The 16,122-nt window shown below is 35.8% G+C and overlaps 2 pseudogenes; one reads left to right on the forward strand and one right to left on the reverse strand.

The window, feature by feature from the left end:
• Positions 1 to 5,373: 5,373 nt before the first annotated feature.
• LOC126614380 (ribonuclease-like storage protein) lies at positions 5,374 to 6,445 on the reverse strand (annotated as a pseudogene).
• A 4,815-nt stretch (positions 6,446 to 11,260) lies between these two features.
• On the forward strand, positions 11,261 to 13,691 carry LOC126615444 (F-box/kelch-repeat protein At3g06240-like; annotated as a pseudogene).
• Positions 13,692 to 16,122: the final 2,431 nt, after the last annotated feature.

Raw genomic sequence — 16,122 nt, forward strand, 5'->3', positions numbered from 1 at the left:
ATACAATGCATGCATAACTCAATACACTACAATTGACATGATTCATATCTATTCTATAAGGAACGAAAATATTTTACATTTTCATGAATAACGTATCTTCACAATATAATGCGGACTAAAATCAAGACCTAATCTACATTCATCATGTGGACATGACGTGACAAAAGAATATGAACTCGGTCAAAATCAAATAACATGGGTTACATGAGGTCCACAAACAAGTAATGAATAATATTGGGTGGCCCAACTTTTGAGGTTGTGGGCTTGAAAAACGCAACTCTCACACTTGGTTTATCATTTTACAAAATTAAGAATAAACTGTCAATTTCTCTCCTAAACTTTTACTCAACTTTCAATTTTCCCCTAAACTTTTTAATTGGAAAATTAAGTAAAACTAATTTTTCAATTAAATGTTTTAAGAGAAAATCGAAAGCTAAGTGAAATTTCAGGAAAAATTGACAGTTTACTTTAAAATTAAATAGTTGAACTTGAAACAAAACCCCTCCCAGTTGCATTGCACCCACTCAGTCCCAGAGCAGAACAGAAAGCTGGCAGGCGCGGCCTCTATCGACTCCTTCTCCGGTAAGAGTCTCTTTCATCTCAGGTATTCTCTGCAAAAATTAATTAAATCTTTACTTACTAATCCTAATCAGTTTCTATGGTGATGATATACACACACGCAGATCAGCATGTATGTAATTGAACCTTGCTTCCGAGAATTAATCAAAGATTTGATCTAAAATCTGAATCAGTTTACACTTTGTGATTTTTTCTTCTTAGAAATCTTACTTAAACAATTTTCATAATTTGTTGTTTATCGTTAGAGGGAGATCGCGAGTAGTGTTGCAGTTTGCCCCAAGAGGTTGTATCTCTCCTTCTCATGTTCTCTATGAAGATGACGTATTCATTTTCTGTACAAGTGATGGTGTCACTGTGCGTAATTTGCAAGGTTTTTTCGATAGATATAGTAGGGCATTTGGTTAATTTATCAATAAGGAAAAAAGTACTTTCTACTTGGGCTCTACTTCAAGGCACTGCAAAGTTGTGGTTGAGAGTTACTTGGGATTCAAAGAAGGCAAAGTACCATTTGTCTATTTAGGAGTTCCAATCTTTTGTGGCAAGCCTAAAAGGTGTCATCTTCAAGCCTTGGCAAATAAAGTTAAAGCTAAGTTAACAGGTTGGAAGGGGAAACTTTTATCTATGGCAGGAAGAGTTCAACTCATTCAATCAGTTTTTCAGAGTATGCTTTTGCATAGTTTTTCTGTTTATCAATGGCCTTCTTCCTTACTGAGGTCTCTTTCGCGATGTGCTCGTAATTTTATATGGTTTGGTGACGTGACCGCCAAGAAGATTGTTACCGTTTCTTGGCGTCAGATATGTTCTCCGAAGAATGAGGGTGGTTTGGGATTGCGTGATCTTTGCTCTCTAAATACTACAGCTCTCTTAAGGCTTGGATGAGTTATTATTACTTCTGACTCTCCTTAGAGTGTTTATTTTTTAAAACGATTCCAGCTACATGGTCGTTTATATTCTTGTAGTTACAAGCGATCTTCTATATGGCCTGGCATTAAATCTATTCTTCATACCTTGTTTCAGAATTGTCGTTGGGTGATCGGAAATGGTTTTGGTACTTCTCTCTGGGTTGATAAATGGTTGGATATGCCTATTGTGGAAGTCGTTGGTGCAACTGAGATTGCTCATTCTCTATCTCGTACTAAGGTCCCAAAAATTATTTGTATGGGAAAATGGGTTATTCCTTCTACTTTTTCTTCTACTTTTCCAGACCTAGCTAAAGAGATTTTAGAAATGCCTTTTCCAATTAATGAGGACAATGACGTGTTAATTTGGGAAGCTTCTACATCTGGAGTCTTTTCGTTTTTTTATGGCTATGAAATTGTTCGTCATCGATTTCCTGTTAAGAGTTGGACTTCCATTATCTGGCGTCCTTTCATTCCACCTCGCTACTCCATTTTAGTTTGGAAGATTCTTTTCAAAAGCTCCCAATAGAGGATCAACTTCAGCAACGGGGCATTCCGCTGGTCCCACTATGCCAACTATGTTACAAGAATTCTGAATCTATTGACCACTTATTCTTTAGTTGTGAATTTGCACAACGTGCTTGGTGTTGGCTAGCTACCCAATTTGGCACTATTTTTCCACCTACGGGTTCCTTCTCTGATTTATGGCTTGCTTTTGTGTCAAAGCTGTTTTCTCCACAACTTCGTAATGTCTGGCTAGCTTCAGGGTTTTTCTTGCTAATGGCTATTTGGAAGATGCGTAATAAAGTGGAGTTTGAAAGTAAACCTCATTCCTTATCATGCCTTTGCCGTTCCACCTCGGCCTGGAATAGGCAAGTTGGAGTTCTCACCCCTGGTCATGTACAAGGCATTTTGGATAGGCAACTTTTAGTCTCTCTTGGAATCTCGGCTAAGTCTTGTAAAGCTCCCTCTATAGTCCCCCTCCTTTTTCTTGGGTCAAAGTGAATACTGATGGCCTTGCTAAAGGTAACCCATGTTCTGCGGCTTGTGGCGGGGTTTTCCAAGATTTTGCAGGTTATTTTCTTGGTGGTTTCTCCCTAAACTTAGGGCATTGTACTTCTTTCTATGCGGAACTCCATGCTGTCATCCTTGCTATGGAATTGGCTCACGAGCAAGGTTAGCAAAATCTATGGTTTGAAAGTGACTCTTCTAGCGTGATATCCTGTTTCGCTTTTGGATCTTTCTCTCCTCCTTGGTCGTTCCAGACTCGCTAGAACAATTGTATTCTTCGATTGCAAAACATGGTTTTCCGTTGCTCTCATACATTTCGAGAAGGGAATGTTGTTGATGACAAATTAGCTAATCTAGGGTTTCTCTCATCTTCACTTGTTAGGCATTCCACTCATCCTATAGAGATTCTTCCTCTTCTGCACTCATATTTCTTGGGCATGCCAACCTACAGGTTTGCCTCCCCTTCTTGATGTGTGATTTCCTTTTTCATCTAATCTTTTTGGTTTTCCTTTTTCGTTTTGCAGCTTGTCTTGCAGGTTCTTACCCTTTAAGGTTTATAGAGGGGTTTGGGCATATGTCCACCCAATTTTTTCTTGTATTTTCTTTTTCAAGAGGGATATGGTCTATGTCCCCCCCCCCCCCCTCTTTTTCCTATACTTTCTTTTTCAAAATAAGTAAGGTGTATGTGCCCGCCTCTTTGATTCTATGAGGAGTAAAGTTTATGTCTCCCCTAACTAGGTCTAACTTCTTTTTTCATATCAATAAATTTACCTCGTACAGCCGAGGTTTTCCAAAAAAAAAAAAAAAAAAAAGATAAAAATGAAAATGGGACAAGATATGTTGGTAAAAATCCTACTAACTCTACCTCTCAAAACTCTGATGCGATTCAAATGTGTTTCTAAATGGTGGTTTTCTCTCATCAACAATTCATGTTTCGTATCAAACCACCTCTCCAACTAGTCCGCGAACAACAATCTCACCACTCTCCACGTCCTTTTGGAGCGATTAGTAGCACAGCGGCAGCATGAGGGGGGAGGAGGAGGAGGAGGACTCCAAGTGTAACAACACCACTAAGGAGGAAGAGACTGAAGAAGTATTTTCATTTCTTGAGTTTTGAGAAGACGATGATAATAATATTAATGAGAGGAATACGTTAACGAGATAACAAGCGAACTTTTGTTTGTGATAAAGAAGAAGAAGATATCAACTAGTTTGTTCAACACTTAGAAACAAGATGGATCCCCTAATCAAGTTTATGAATTTCAACGTCTGTCTTGAAGTAGTATTATTAATTAACCCTTTCCTTGAATTTGATGTTGTACATTCCTGAATCATCTTTCCGACTTTATGTCTTTTTACTCTCTCTCTCTCTCTCTCTGTAATTATAATGGGTAAACCCTTTCTCTATAGTAGATGTACAATCTCGATTATGCGGATGCATGACTGCAGTGACTAATTAGATCTTTAGGGGGCATTTGTTTGCCCTCACTAAGTGGGACTGGACTGGACTGGACTAGCTGTTAATCCAATATCGTGTTTGTTCCATGCTAGGACTAACATTAATGAGACTAAAGGGGACTATCATGAACAAAACACTTCACTAAAAAGTCTTAGCGAGACCCCTCAATAACCATGGGACTAGCTAAGACTATCCTCTCTCGTCCTCATCATGCTCAACGACCATTCCCAATAGACTTCTCGTCATCTCCGATCACTTAGATCATAATAAAATATAAATAATTTATATATTAAATAATATAATATTAGAATTTGTTATTATCCAATTTCTTAGTGCAACACTGCACCAAACGCTTCCCTAAGTTAGTCCAGCTTAGTTTAGTCTAAGCCAGTCCAGCTTAGTCCTTGAAGCTAGTCCAGTCCGAGATAGTATGACGCAACAAACGCCCCCTTAAATATTTTCAAAGCTCGCTGAGGTGTTTAAAGTTAAACAAGATATATATAGGTTTGGTGTGCTAAAGAAGATATGTACTCAGAGGAACAACATATTTTTTAGGGGTTTTTTAACTTTAATCTTTTAAGAAAATTGAAATTTAAAATAAACCTGGTGTTAGATTACATATTGATTATAATCCCTTGATGTATCCTTAATTCAAAATAATTAATGTGCATTTTACTTAATGTCTCCCATTAAATATTTAAATTTATTAATATACAAATTTTAATTTATTTTTTGACCAAAAAAGAGTTTTTTTAATTTAGTAATTTTATTTAACATTGTTCAAACTTGAAAGATGCAATTAATGGACCTGAATGTTAGTACCGAAATGTATTATATTGAACTAATGTATTTAAACATGTGTACCGAATTGTATGTACCGAAATATATGCACCGAAATGTAATATTAAATTAATGTACTTAAATGTGTGTACCGAACTGTATGCACCGAAATGGTAGTACTGAAATGTATTATATTGAATTAATGTATCTAAATGTTTGTATAGAAATGTATGTACCGAAATGTGTGTACCTAAATGTATGCACTGAAATGTATTATAACGGATTTAATGTACCTAAATGAAGAAGACAAAATACATCGAAATATATTGTATAACAAAAGTTAATTTATCTAAATGTTTACAACAAAATATATTGTGATAAATGAAATGAAAATGAAAATTATAATGAAATAAAATTAATACATTAAAAATTAGGAAGAAAAAGAGAAATAATTAAAAATCAAAATATGATTAATAAATGAGGTTATTAATGTATCAAGGCACTAAAATTAGATTTTGATCTTACTCATTGTTTTAATTTAAAAGTCATCTTTGCCAATTATTAAAATGAAGTTTTCTATATTTTTTTATTTCATTAAATATATATATTGCCGTGCACAGGGATCGGCCCTAACTATTACAGTATCCGTAGGTACGTAGTGATATCGGTCGACCGTCATGCAATTCAGCAATTTGTTACACCCAGAGCCTTATGTGAGCTATGCTCGGTACCGTTTCCAGGTCGCCTGTTTTTAACTTGCATTTAGTTGTTTCTTTTGGATCGCAACCAGTTCTGTTTTTGCCAGATTCATTGAAGCAGAGAACCACTTGGGCCAAATATATTAATGGTTTACTTCCGTTCGTGCTGTTCTTCTGGTTTTGTTGATAGCATCTGATATCGACGGAATGTCCGCCGGCCGGTTTCGGACTTAATGGCCTTTGTGATCTGATCGATGGAGTACAATTTGTACAATGACATCTTGGGCTGAAGTGGTTGGGGTACAATATTAGCCTTCTGCAGGGTCTGAGCTATATCAAAATCATGATACACCGCTAGGGTCTTCCGGAAGTACTCGGTCTTCGGGAACACATTGTCGGAGCACTTTCCGTGCTTATCATACTCTCGTTGCCAGAATTCGACATGATTCCCGTTTCTCCAAGCCCACCACGAACTGAGTAGCTCCTTTTTCAGTGCATCATCCATCTACATATATTATTTAATTAAAACATAAGAAGAAAACTAGTTGAGAATACACGTACTTACACGGTACACATGCAGGGAGATATATATATATATATATATATATATATATACACATATACATATATATACATATATACATACACACACGTAAGGACACACATTCATATTAACTATTGAGAGTTAATTTGTGAATAATTACCCCATTCACATTAAAGGCATCCCCTTTGCAGTCAAGGGATGAAGAGGATGATTTATTCGCAGAGACCATGAATAGTGAACTGAAGATGAGATGGTTGCATGATGTGGCATTTATTCACCCCCCCTGAAGCTTGACATTCAGCAGCTGGCCAGAACTGAACATGCATAAAGTATTGGAATGGTGTGTAAGCGGATGACACTGTGACAAACAAGAAGAAAAATATGACTTGCACTAACTTCGACTCCATTTCTAATTCTACCTGATGTTTTGAAGACGAAGTTGCATGCATTTATAGTACCTATGGGGTGGAGGTGGAGGTGGTGAAGGGGTTAAAATGAAACGAACGAAACAGATGCGAAATTGTGAAAAACTTAAGTAACATTCCTACTCCCACTACAAATGAAAATCAATACAAGTCTGCAATTCAGTATATAACTTGTTACATATCACTATCATGTTTTCAATTGATAGGCAAAAGAAACTGCATGCATGTGTAGACATGCTGTGAGAATTTTGTATCCAACACAGATTATTGTTTTGTTTCCATTTCATAGAATTCACCAACAAATCACATATATACAATTTCAAGTACTCCATCACGACCATTACACATGCCACCTTCCCCTGTCTAAATATAAGTTAATTTCCAATCAAGCGAAGGCTACTCACGAGAGGAACCTTCATTCGACCTGAATGACATGAATATCAATCAATAAGAAACCCACTTAGTATTATGACTATTTTTCCCCTTATGGTAAATATGGAATTAAATTGAAAAAATCCTAATTATATACAAATTATTTACCTATGATATTGATGTTTAAAACACTTTTTTTTTTTGGTTGAATTGTATAGTCTATATCTATGAAAATATTTACTTAACATATTCATTTGATTACCTATAAGATAGATATATGGGAAAATTAGAATCCCCTTCACTTTTCTAATACTCTTTAGATTAAACATTGGTTCTAATACAAAATTTGATTAGGACGCCTAAACAATAGCCATGTCAGCATTTTTATATTTATTTAGATTACAAGTCATTATTGTGTTTTTTTAATTTAATATGTTAATTATTAAATTCCATATATATCCTTTTATGTAGATATATTTATGTACGTGCCTATTCTTTAGGAAGCCGGTTTCTTCTCCCACATTTGAGCATATTGTTTCTTCTCCCACGTTTAAATTTTGTGATCCTCATTTTGAATTTTGAATGGCATCATCCATTTCAATTAGTGGGTGTTTTCACTATTTTATATTGATAAATGTGCTTATTCATCCACTCCAGAAGTGTTCGATGTAAACCTGCAGATTCTGAGAAAAAAGGGTGGTGGACTAATTGACAAATTTTTGGAGGACTTGCCCAAAGAGAACTATTCAGATGCATTCTTTTTAGGTGCCAGGTACAATTGTTATGTTGAGTTTTAATTGTAGAGGTGCTTGTGTACATGATTTGGTTTAAGACTTGTCGTCCTACCACTATTCATTTTCCTCATTTTTATTCCTTCTCTTATTATGCTTTCATTCAACAATATATTTTTTAGGAGTTTTCAGTTGGTATGAAATCTTGGTTATGGAACAACATAATGTCAGGATTATGTAGTGTTTTGATTGACTTTTTTTTTGGCAAGTACAGTGAAATGTGGTCAAATGTTGCCGAGTCATTCGATTCTTGGATTAGGAAAGAACGATTATTACCAATATTCCAATTGGTAGAAAGCATAAGAGTTAAATTGATGGTGATGAATGTTGAGAGACGTATTGCTGCAGAGAAATGGAACTCTTATGCCCCGAAATGGAAAACCAGTTGGATAAGTTATTGGAGGTGGGAAGACATTGGCACATTAGCCGGTCAAGCGAGTTTGTATTTGAAGTACGTAGTGATGACTCGGTGATGGTGGACTTGGAAAAATGGTATTGTTCATGTTGTCAGTGGCAGATTAAAGGTTTCCCTTGCTCACACGCAGTTGCAACTATCATGCACAACGATGGCAATCCTTGTGATTACATTGAAGACAGCTCAGTTATCATACACTTTTGAAAGACAGCACATTTTCAAAATATTCTCGATATCTCAAAAACCCATATATCATGGAACCATTTGATAATCAATAGTATCTATATCGCACAGTAATTTACACGGTAATTTACAATAGTTCAAACTTATCGTATTAATGTGTCAATATAATGCTAATTAACGTACCTATTAGTTGATAGTTTAATACCAATTGATCATTAATTGTCTAACTAATGACAAAAGACAAACCACATCATTGGTACATTTGGATTAACACACAATACTTCGCCAGCCTCTTATGTTTTAAAAATAAAAAACTTTACGTACCAAACATCTGGAATGATTTAATCTAATATTATTTCATGAACCGAACGATCAATATAAGTCAGTGTAACATTAAGTAACGTACCAAACTCTTGGTACATTACAAACATACACTGTATAACGTTTTTCCAGATCGATACGTTTCAAACATAAAAAACTTTACGTACCAAACGCCTGGAATGATCTAATTTAATAGTATTTCATGAACCAAACAATAACATTAAGTAACGTACCAAAATCCTGGTACATTACAAACACACATTGTATAATATTTTTCCAGACCGATATGGTTCAAAAATAAAAAAAAATTTACATACCAAACGCCTGGAATGATCTAATTTAATATTATTTCATGAACCAAATAATCAATATAAGTCAGTGTAACATTAAGTAACGTACCATACTTCTGGTACATTACAAACACACAATGTATAACGTTTTTCCAGACAGATACGTTTCAAAACTAAAAACTTTACGTACCAAACGATCAATATATGTCAGCATAACATTAAATGACGTACCAAACTCTTGGTACATTACAAAGTTGCAATCCAATAATGTACCAAATTAAAAATGTTACCTGGTACATTTGAGCCAATGCACAAACATAAAAAATATGGGACAAAATCAACTTATATTCTCAACAGAGCAAAGAAACTTACTTGCAAGTACGTTTCTACCAAACCATAATAAATACAAAATATTATCGTAACGAAGGTCCAACAAAGTGCATTCTCATAACGTAATTGAAAAGATGGCAATCACCACAATGATGCCTTATTTGACTAGTACTAATATAGTAGCATTTTGCCTACTGTTGGCTCCAATTAAACACGATTATATACCTAAAGCAAAGATATAAACACGATTATGAGTTATCACCATAACAAGTTCTAAGACATGTAGAAGCAAAAAGAATATATAATTATAATACATGTAGTTAAGGTTCTCACCATGCAAAATTTCAATACAAATGATTCCTCCATATATGGTACAATAACAAAAACAACAAACTCAAAATTCAAAATTCAAACCAAATACAAAACCAAAATAATATATACAATAATGACAAATAAAATATGAAGAAAAAAATGGTATAATGCGTGGTTTCCATGCGTTGCTCACAAATGGGAAAAACAGATGTAAAAAAAAAAAAAAAAAAATTACTGAACCTAAAAATTATCTTACTCATCAATCTAATATGAAAAGTAAATTGGGGGTAGCAATGTAGTCAATGGTTTTTTTTTTCCTTTTTTTGTTGAGAAAAAATGTAGTCAATGGGTTTAAATTGAAGAAATAAAATATTAAACAAATGCTTATGGTTTTGGTTTTTTATCTAACTTTCTATTGAGGGGAAACAACACATGTGATTAAAGCAAATGTTAGTCAATGGTTTTGGGTCTTTTTATCTAACTTTCTATTGAGGGGAACCAAACACATACACATGTGATTAAAGCAATTGATATTAATGACTTAAATCCTAGGGCCTAGGCTAATCTTATAATAAAATACTTTAAATAATATTCTTAATATTACTGGTATAGGCCGGGTGTAATTGTGTAATAAGACAATCTTAAATTCTTAATAGAAAGCAAAGCTGGCAAATAAGATGCATATATACCTTCCACCAAATGTAGAATAAGAAATAGAGATGCAATGTATGCATATCTCAATACACTAAAATGGACATGATTCATATCTATTCCATAAAGAATGCAAATATTTTACCTTTTCCAAATAACGCATCTTCACAATATGACTCGGGTGAAAATGAAGTCCTGCATAATCCACATTCATTATGTGGACATGATGTGACAAAATAAAATGAACTTGGGCTAAAATCAAATAACATGAGCCCCACAAACAAATAATGAATGATATCGAGTCAGCCAAACTGTAAGGTTGTGAGGTCGAATAACACAAGTCTCACACTTGGTCATATCCATCCAACCTAAGACGATGTTCCATCACTATTGGATGGATACGCTATTATAGTTTGTGATCTTATGAACCAGACTTGTAACACTTGTGAATAATAGGATAATACTTGTGATTAAAGCAACTGATTTAATGATTTAAATCCTAGGACCTAGGCTAATATTATGATAGTATCCTAGGGCCTAGGCTAATCTTATGATAGTATACTTTAAATAATATCCTTGATATTAATGGTATAGGCTGAGTGTAATCGTGTAATAAGACAATCTTAAATTCTTAATGGAAAACAAAGCTGGTAGATAAGATGCATATAACATATAAGGCCCGCAAACAAATAATGAATGATATTGAATCGGCCCAAATTTGAGGGTGTGGGTTCGAACAATGCAACTCTCACACTTGGTCTATCATTTTATAAAATTAAAGCGTTTTCTAAAGTGCGAACTTTGCGTGCGACCTTGCATTAGAAACACCCATAAAATTAAAGAGTTGAACTTGAAACAAATCCCTCCCAGTTGCATTGCACCACTCACAGTCACAGAGAACAGAATGCCGGCTGGCATGGCCTCCATTGACTCCTTCTCTGCGGGGGTCTCTTTCATCTCTGGTAATTTCTGCAACAATTAATTAAATCTTTGCTTACTAATCCAGATCAGTTTCTATGATGATGATACACACACACACACACATCAGCATTTATATAATTGAACCTTGCTTCCGAAAATTAATCAAGGTTTTGATCTAAAATGTCAGTCAGTTTCCTGTATATGATTTTTTTTCTTCTTAGAAATCTTAATTAAAAAATTATCATAATTTGTTGTTTATCGTTAGAGGGGGAGCGCGAGTAGTGTTGTAGCATCAAAATGAAAATGGGACAAGATATGTTGGTGAAAATCCTACCAACTCTGCCTCCCAAAACTCTGATGCGATTCAAATGTGTCTCCAAATGGTGGTTTGCTCTCATCAACAATCCGGGTTTCGTGTCAAAGCACCTCTCCAACTCCGCGAACAACAATCTCACCACTCTTCACGTCCTTTTGGAGCGATTAGTAGTGCAGCGAAGCATAAGGAGGAGGAGGACCCCAAGTGTAACAGCACCACTAAGAAGGAGGAGACTGAAGACGTATTATCATTTCTTGAGTTTTGCAAAGACGATGATAATATTGATCACGAGCATAGCAATAGCTGCTCTCTTGTTAGTGTCCAGGACATCATTATTCCTCATTCTTTGGTTCAAAAGATCGGAGTCTCGGAAAAACAATTTAGTATCCAAGGCCACTGCAATGGCATCGTTTTACTATCTAGTGAGAGTAGCCTAGTTTTATGCAATCCCGGAATTGGGGAATTCAATCGTGTTCCCGATGAGCCATGCCTTCCAATGTCGCCTTTGGACCAGCCGGATGATTACGATGGGCAAGACCATCTCGAAACTGGTTTTCATACTGGATTTGGCTATGATCCCATGTCTAACGAGTACAAAGTTGTGACCTTTACTACTTATTTTCAAGAGGTAGATGAAGACTGCCGTGTAAGAACTTGTAAACAAACAAACACAAAGACCAAAACAAGAACCACAAACAAAAGGAAACCAACCCAATTATGTGCACATAAATAACCAGAAGGGAAAACATACCTGCAGCTGCACCAGAACTCGTAGCCATTGCATCAAACTTTCAGTGATCCTTCTCTTCTCTTGCAGATTGTCAAGAGCTCGACTCACAGATAGGTTATGGTCCAATATGAGCGTTAGTTCTGTGAGAAGAGAGGTCACTATATATATACATATAGACTTCACCAAAATAGATCAGGATTTCCTATCAAAATCCTCATCGGAAACAAACACTTGTTTCCTGATGCTAACCAAAATCCTTTTCAGTCAAGGATCAGCATTCCTTTCATCAATAGGACTTTCTATCCAAATTGAATACCTATAACCGGTCCTAAAACTTCTCTATCTCATACTCATATTCTTACATGCCGGAGATTTCTTAGTCGGCACAAAGCAGTAGTATACACCATGGGTTGTGATTTTTGGGAAGAGATCAACACCGATTCTTTAGAAACCGAAACTACTTTGTTTTGGCCTGAGTATTTCCAGATGTTCTTGGCTGGGAATTGAGCAAGATAAGGAATTATTTCCATTTGACGCAGTTGAGCATCGATTCCATGCGAATGGGACATTGATCATTTCGTTCGATACAAGTTGTGAGGTATTTCACGGTATACCCTTACCATCTGAGCTCCAACAGTTTGTCCGGTCGGATCACCTTTATTTGAAGCTTACTGTTTGGAACGAATCAGTTGCTTTTTTTTCCCTTAGTGTGAACAGTTGTCGATATCCTGAACCTTATGAACTGTGGGTGATGGATGATGACTTTAAGGGTGCCTGGACAAAACACTTGACTATTGAGGGCACAGATGATCAGATACGTAGGTCTAAACCTGTGGCGTTGTTGGGCGATGAGTATCTTATGGTTGACAGTGATGGACACGTGGTTTTCTTTAATCTTTGTACCAAAAAGCTTAAGCATATTCCCATTGAAACAGAAGATAACGATTATGTTGTTTATGTGAATAGCATAGTTTCGGTCATGGGACGCAGTGACAAGCTTGAGAGCATAGAGAATACTTGCTCAGATAAAGATGAAGATGCGATGGGGAGAGGGAAAGCTGCAGGAGGTTGTACTCATATTCGGTTTGGGCCATTCCACCGGCTGATGTTTGCCATAGAATCAAGAAGGTGATGGAGGGCCTACAGGCAGAGTTTGGTGGGCCGGAGATCGAACCTCACATCCCCATCTTGGGATCCATCTAGATGATGAGTCGTGAGAATGCCCTTAACAAGTTTAGATTTGCCCCTATGGATGACATCGTTGCTAAAGTTGATCAAGTAGTCACTAAGAATTACTATCACCAGTGTGTTTCACTATTGATGGATCGAAAGATATATATTTTCTCGATCCCTTGTTAATACATATTCATTTTCTTGATGTTTTCTTTCCTTTTCATCTTTCTCGTTTTGGTTTCTTGAGCTTGAATAGACTCACTTATCATTAAACCTTCTTTTCTCAGTTATTTGAAAATGGCCAACGTTGGAGCTACCATTTCGGTTTCTACAATAGTAAGTTGTTGTTTACAGTAACTTAATTTCTTCTCGTGTTGACGGGAATGTACATATGTAATCTGTGTGTCTGCAATATTTGATGCAGGTTCTATGCCATATTTGAGTCTCCTCTAAGGGAAGTTGACGGAAGAAGAAAGGAAAAAGGCTGGTGAAATTGTTAATATTCTCGATGAAAGCATTACTAGCTTGACCTTCCCTGTAACTCACTTTGCATTGTATGAAATTGACTACGATGACAAATCTCTGAAATCTTGGACCAAGATTGCTGAAATCGGTCGTTAGACAAGTTCTTCGGTTGCATATATATGCATAGCACTTGACACTACAAAAAAATATGGGCACGCACAATAAATTATTTGTGTCCCTTGAGGCCAAAGAGCACCAACATATGTGCTCATAGACAAATAGCAATAGTGCAACAACAATAATTTTATGCGTGCCCTTTATGAGTGTGTTCTTTGGTCAAGGGGCACAATATAGTTGTTTGTGTTATTAAGGTAAAGCACAATAGAGCCTTATTTGTGCCTTCATTCTGGCAGGTCTGACAACCATTCTCAACTGAGTGAGCACTTTTGTGTAAACTTGCCCTATACCAAATTTATTTAAAAAGAATTGAAATTTTTTTCACATGAATTACATCCGGGTTCCTGCCACTCACATACTAATTATATCGATCTATAATTAATAAAAGTTAAACTGCATCAGTTGAGAAGAAAATTGGAAAGAAAAAAACATTAACTCAAGTTCACGAATTGGGTGAGGTATTAAGATTAGAAACAATATCTGAAGAGAAAATAGAATGAATTTAACTAGATAATATTAAGTGAATGAAGTTGTCTAACATTTTACAAGATAACAGCATCTAAAATCTAACAAAATTGAGGTCCTCCTATCTCAACCTCCACATGAATATCATCCAGTATTATCGCCAATATATTTCTCTAGAGTGGACAACCTCCACTGTCACTTTTTCTGCTAGCATTATACACATAATACAAGAGAGAGTGGAGTGTGTGTGAGAGAGATTCGGTGAGAAATGAAGAGAGAAGTGATGGTGGGTAAATAAGAGAGTGGAGTGGTAAGTGATTACCCGAATTTGAACTACATTATTGCTAGCCGGTTGTGAGGCTAAGTCAACCCCCTCTCATTTAGTGTAAATTATATCGTTTGTTCAAAAAAGCAAAAAAAAAAAAAAAAAAATTGTAATGTCCATATCTCTTTGGTACAAAATACAAGTGTTTGACGTTTCTAATTGGACTTACCTTACATATTTATACATCATTAAAGCATAATTAGTTGATAAAATGTATCTACTACAGATCTAGATCTAAAATTAGGTTAATGCATGCTGACCTAAGTTTGAATTAGATCTAAAATTAGGTCAATTCAAACTGACCTAAGTTGAATAATCCCTTATTGTCAACAAACATTGTTACACGCACAAAAGAATTTCTTTGTATACATATATAAATACAACATTATTTTTATTTAAAGGACATGGTTGTCCACAATTTAAAGTATATGCATATTAATTAAAATATATTAATGTGAGGTGTGTTGTTTTCTTATTTTCTTGGCATATGGTAACACTCGTCTCTTATTTTGTAGCTCGATCGTTTTTCTGAAGTTTAATTTTGTAGGTCGCCTATAATTTTGAGTTTAATCTTTCTATAAGCAACGTAAAAGTTTTTATGTCTGTTGTTGTAGCTCGATCGGATCTGTCTTGGGACTGCCCAGAATCTGCAGAAATTTCAGAATCTGCAAAAATTGCAGATTTAGTTTGGGGTAGATCTGCTGCCTGCGGATTCCCAATAGAATTTTCATGTCTGTTGTTGTAACTTTTGCCAGACCGTAGCGTCCATATAGCATTGCATTCTTCTTGTCCTCTTGGATTAGGTACTGTTTGACTAGGAAATGTACCCGGAGCTCTTTCTGAAACTTGTAAAGCAATCTGCCCCATTTGTTTTTCCATGTTTTTCACTGCTGCATGTAGATTTTGAATTTCTTGAGTGGTAGTATTTGCCAATTTTTCAATTGCAACCTCCCAAGCAGCCTTAGGTGCAGCAGGTTGCTGTACCTGCAGTTGAAATTGAGGCCTAGTGTGCTGTTCCTTGTCCCACCTTAAATTAGGATGATCTCTCCAACCTGGGTTGTAGAAATTAGAATACGGGTCATATCTGGGACGCTGGAAATTGTTAAATGAATTAACCTGCTCCGCTGTAAACTCCGGATAAGCATCTTTATGTGGACAGCTCAAAAAATCATGATTTTTCAAGCTGCAAATGTTGCAGGCAGCTTGTAAAGGCTGCTGTACAGCAACCTGTGAACCCGAAATTCTTTGTAATAACATGTCAAATTTTGCATCAAATCCTTCAAGCTTTTTCTCCATTTTTTCAATTTGTGCCGACACGTATGGTGAACCATTTGACATCTCAAAAACAGACATGGATTGTGGCTGCTCAACTGCCCACTGCTGAGTATCTTCTGCCATTTTTTCAAATAACAAACAAGCCTCTTGTGCATTTTTGTCTTTGTACGTACCTCCGCATGAAGCGTTGACAAGAGTTTTTGTAGTCATATTCA

Source organism: Malus sylvestris, chromosome 3 (genome assembly GCF_916048215.2).
Source record: "Malus sylvestris chromosome 3, drMalSylv7.2, whole genome shotgun sequence".
Taxonomy (NCBI): domain Eukaryota; kingdom Viridiplantae; phylum Streptophyta; class Magnoliopsida; order Rosales; family Rosaceae; genus Malus; species Malus sylvestris.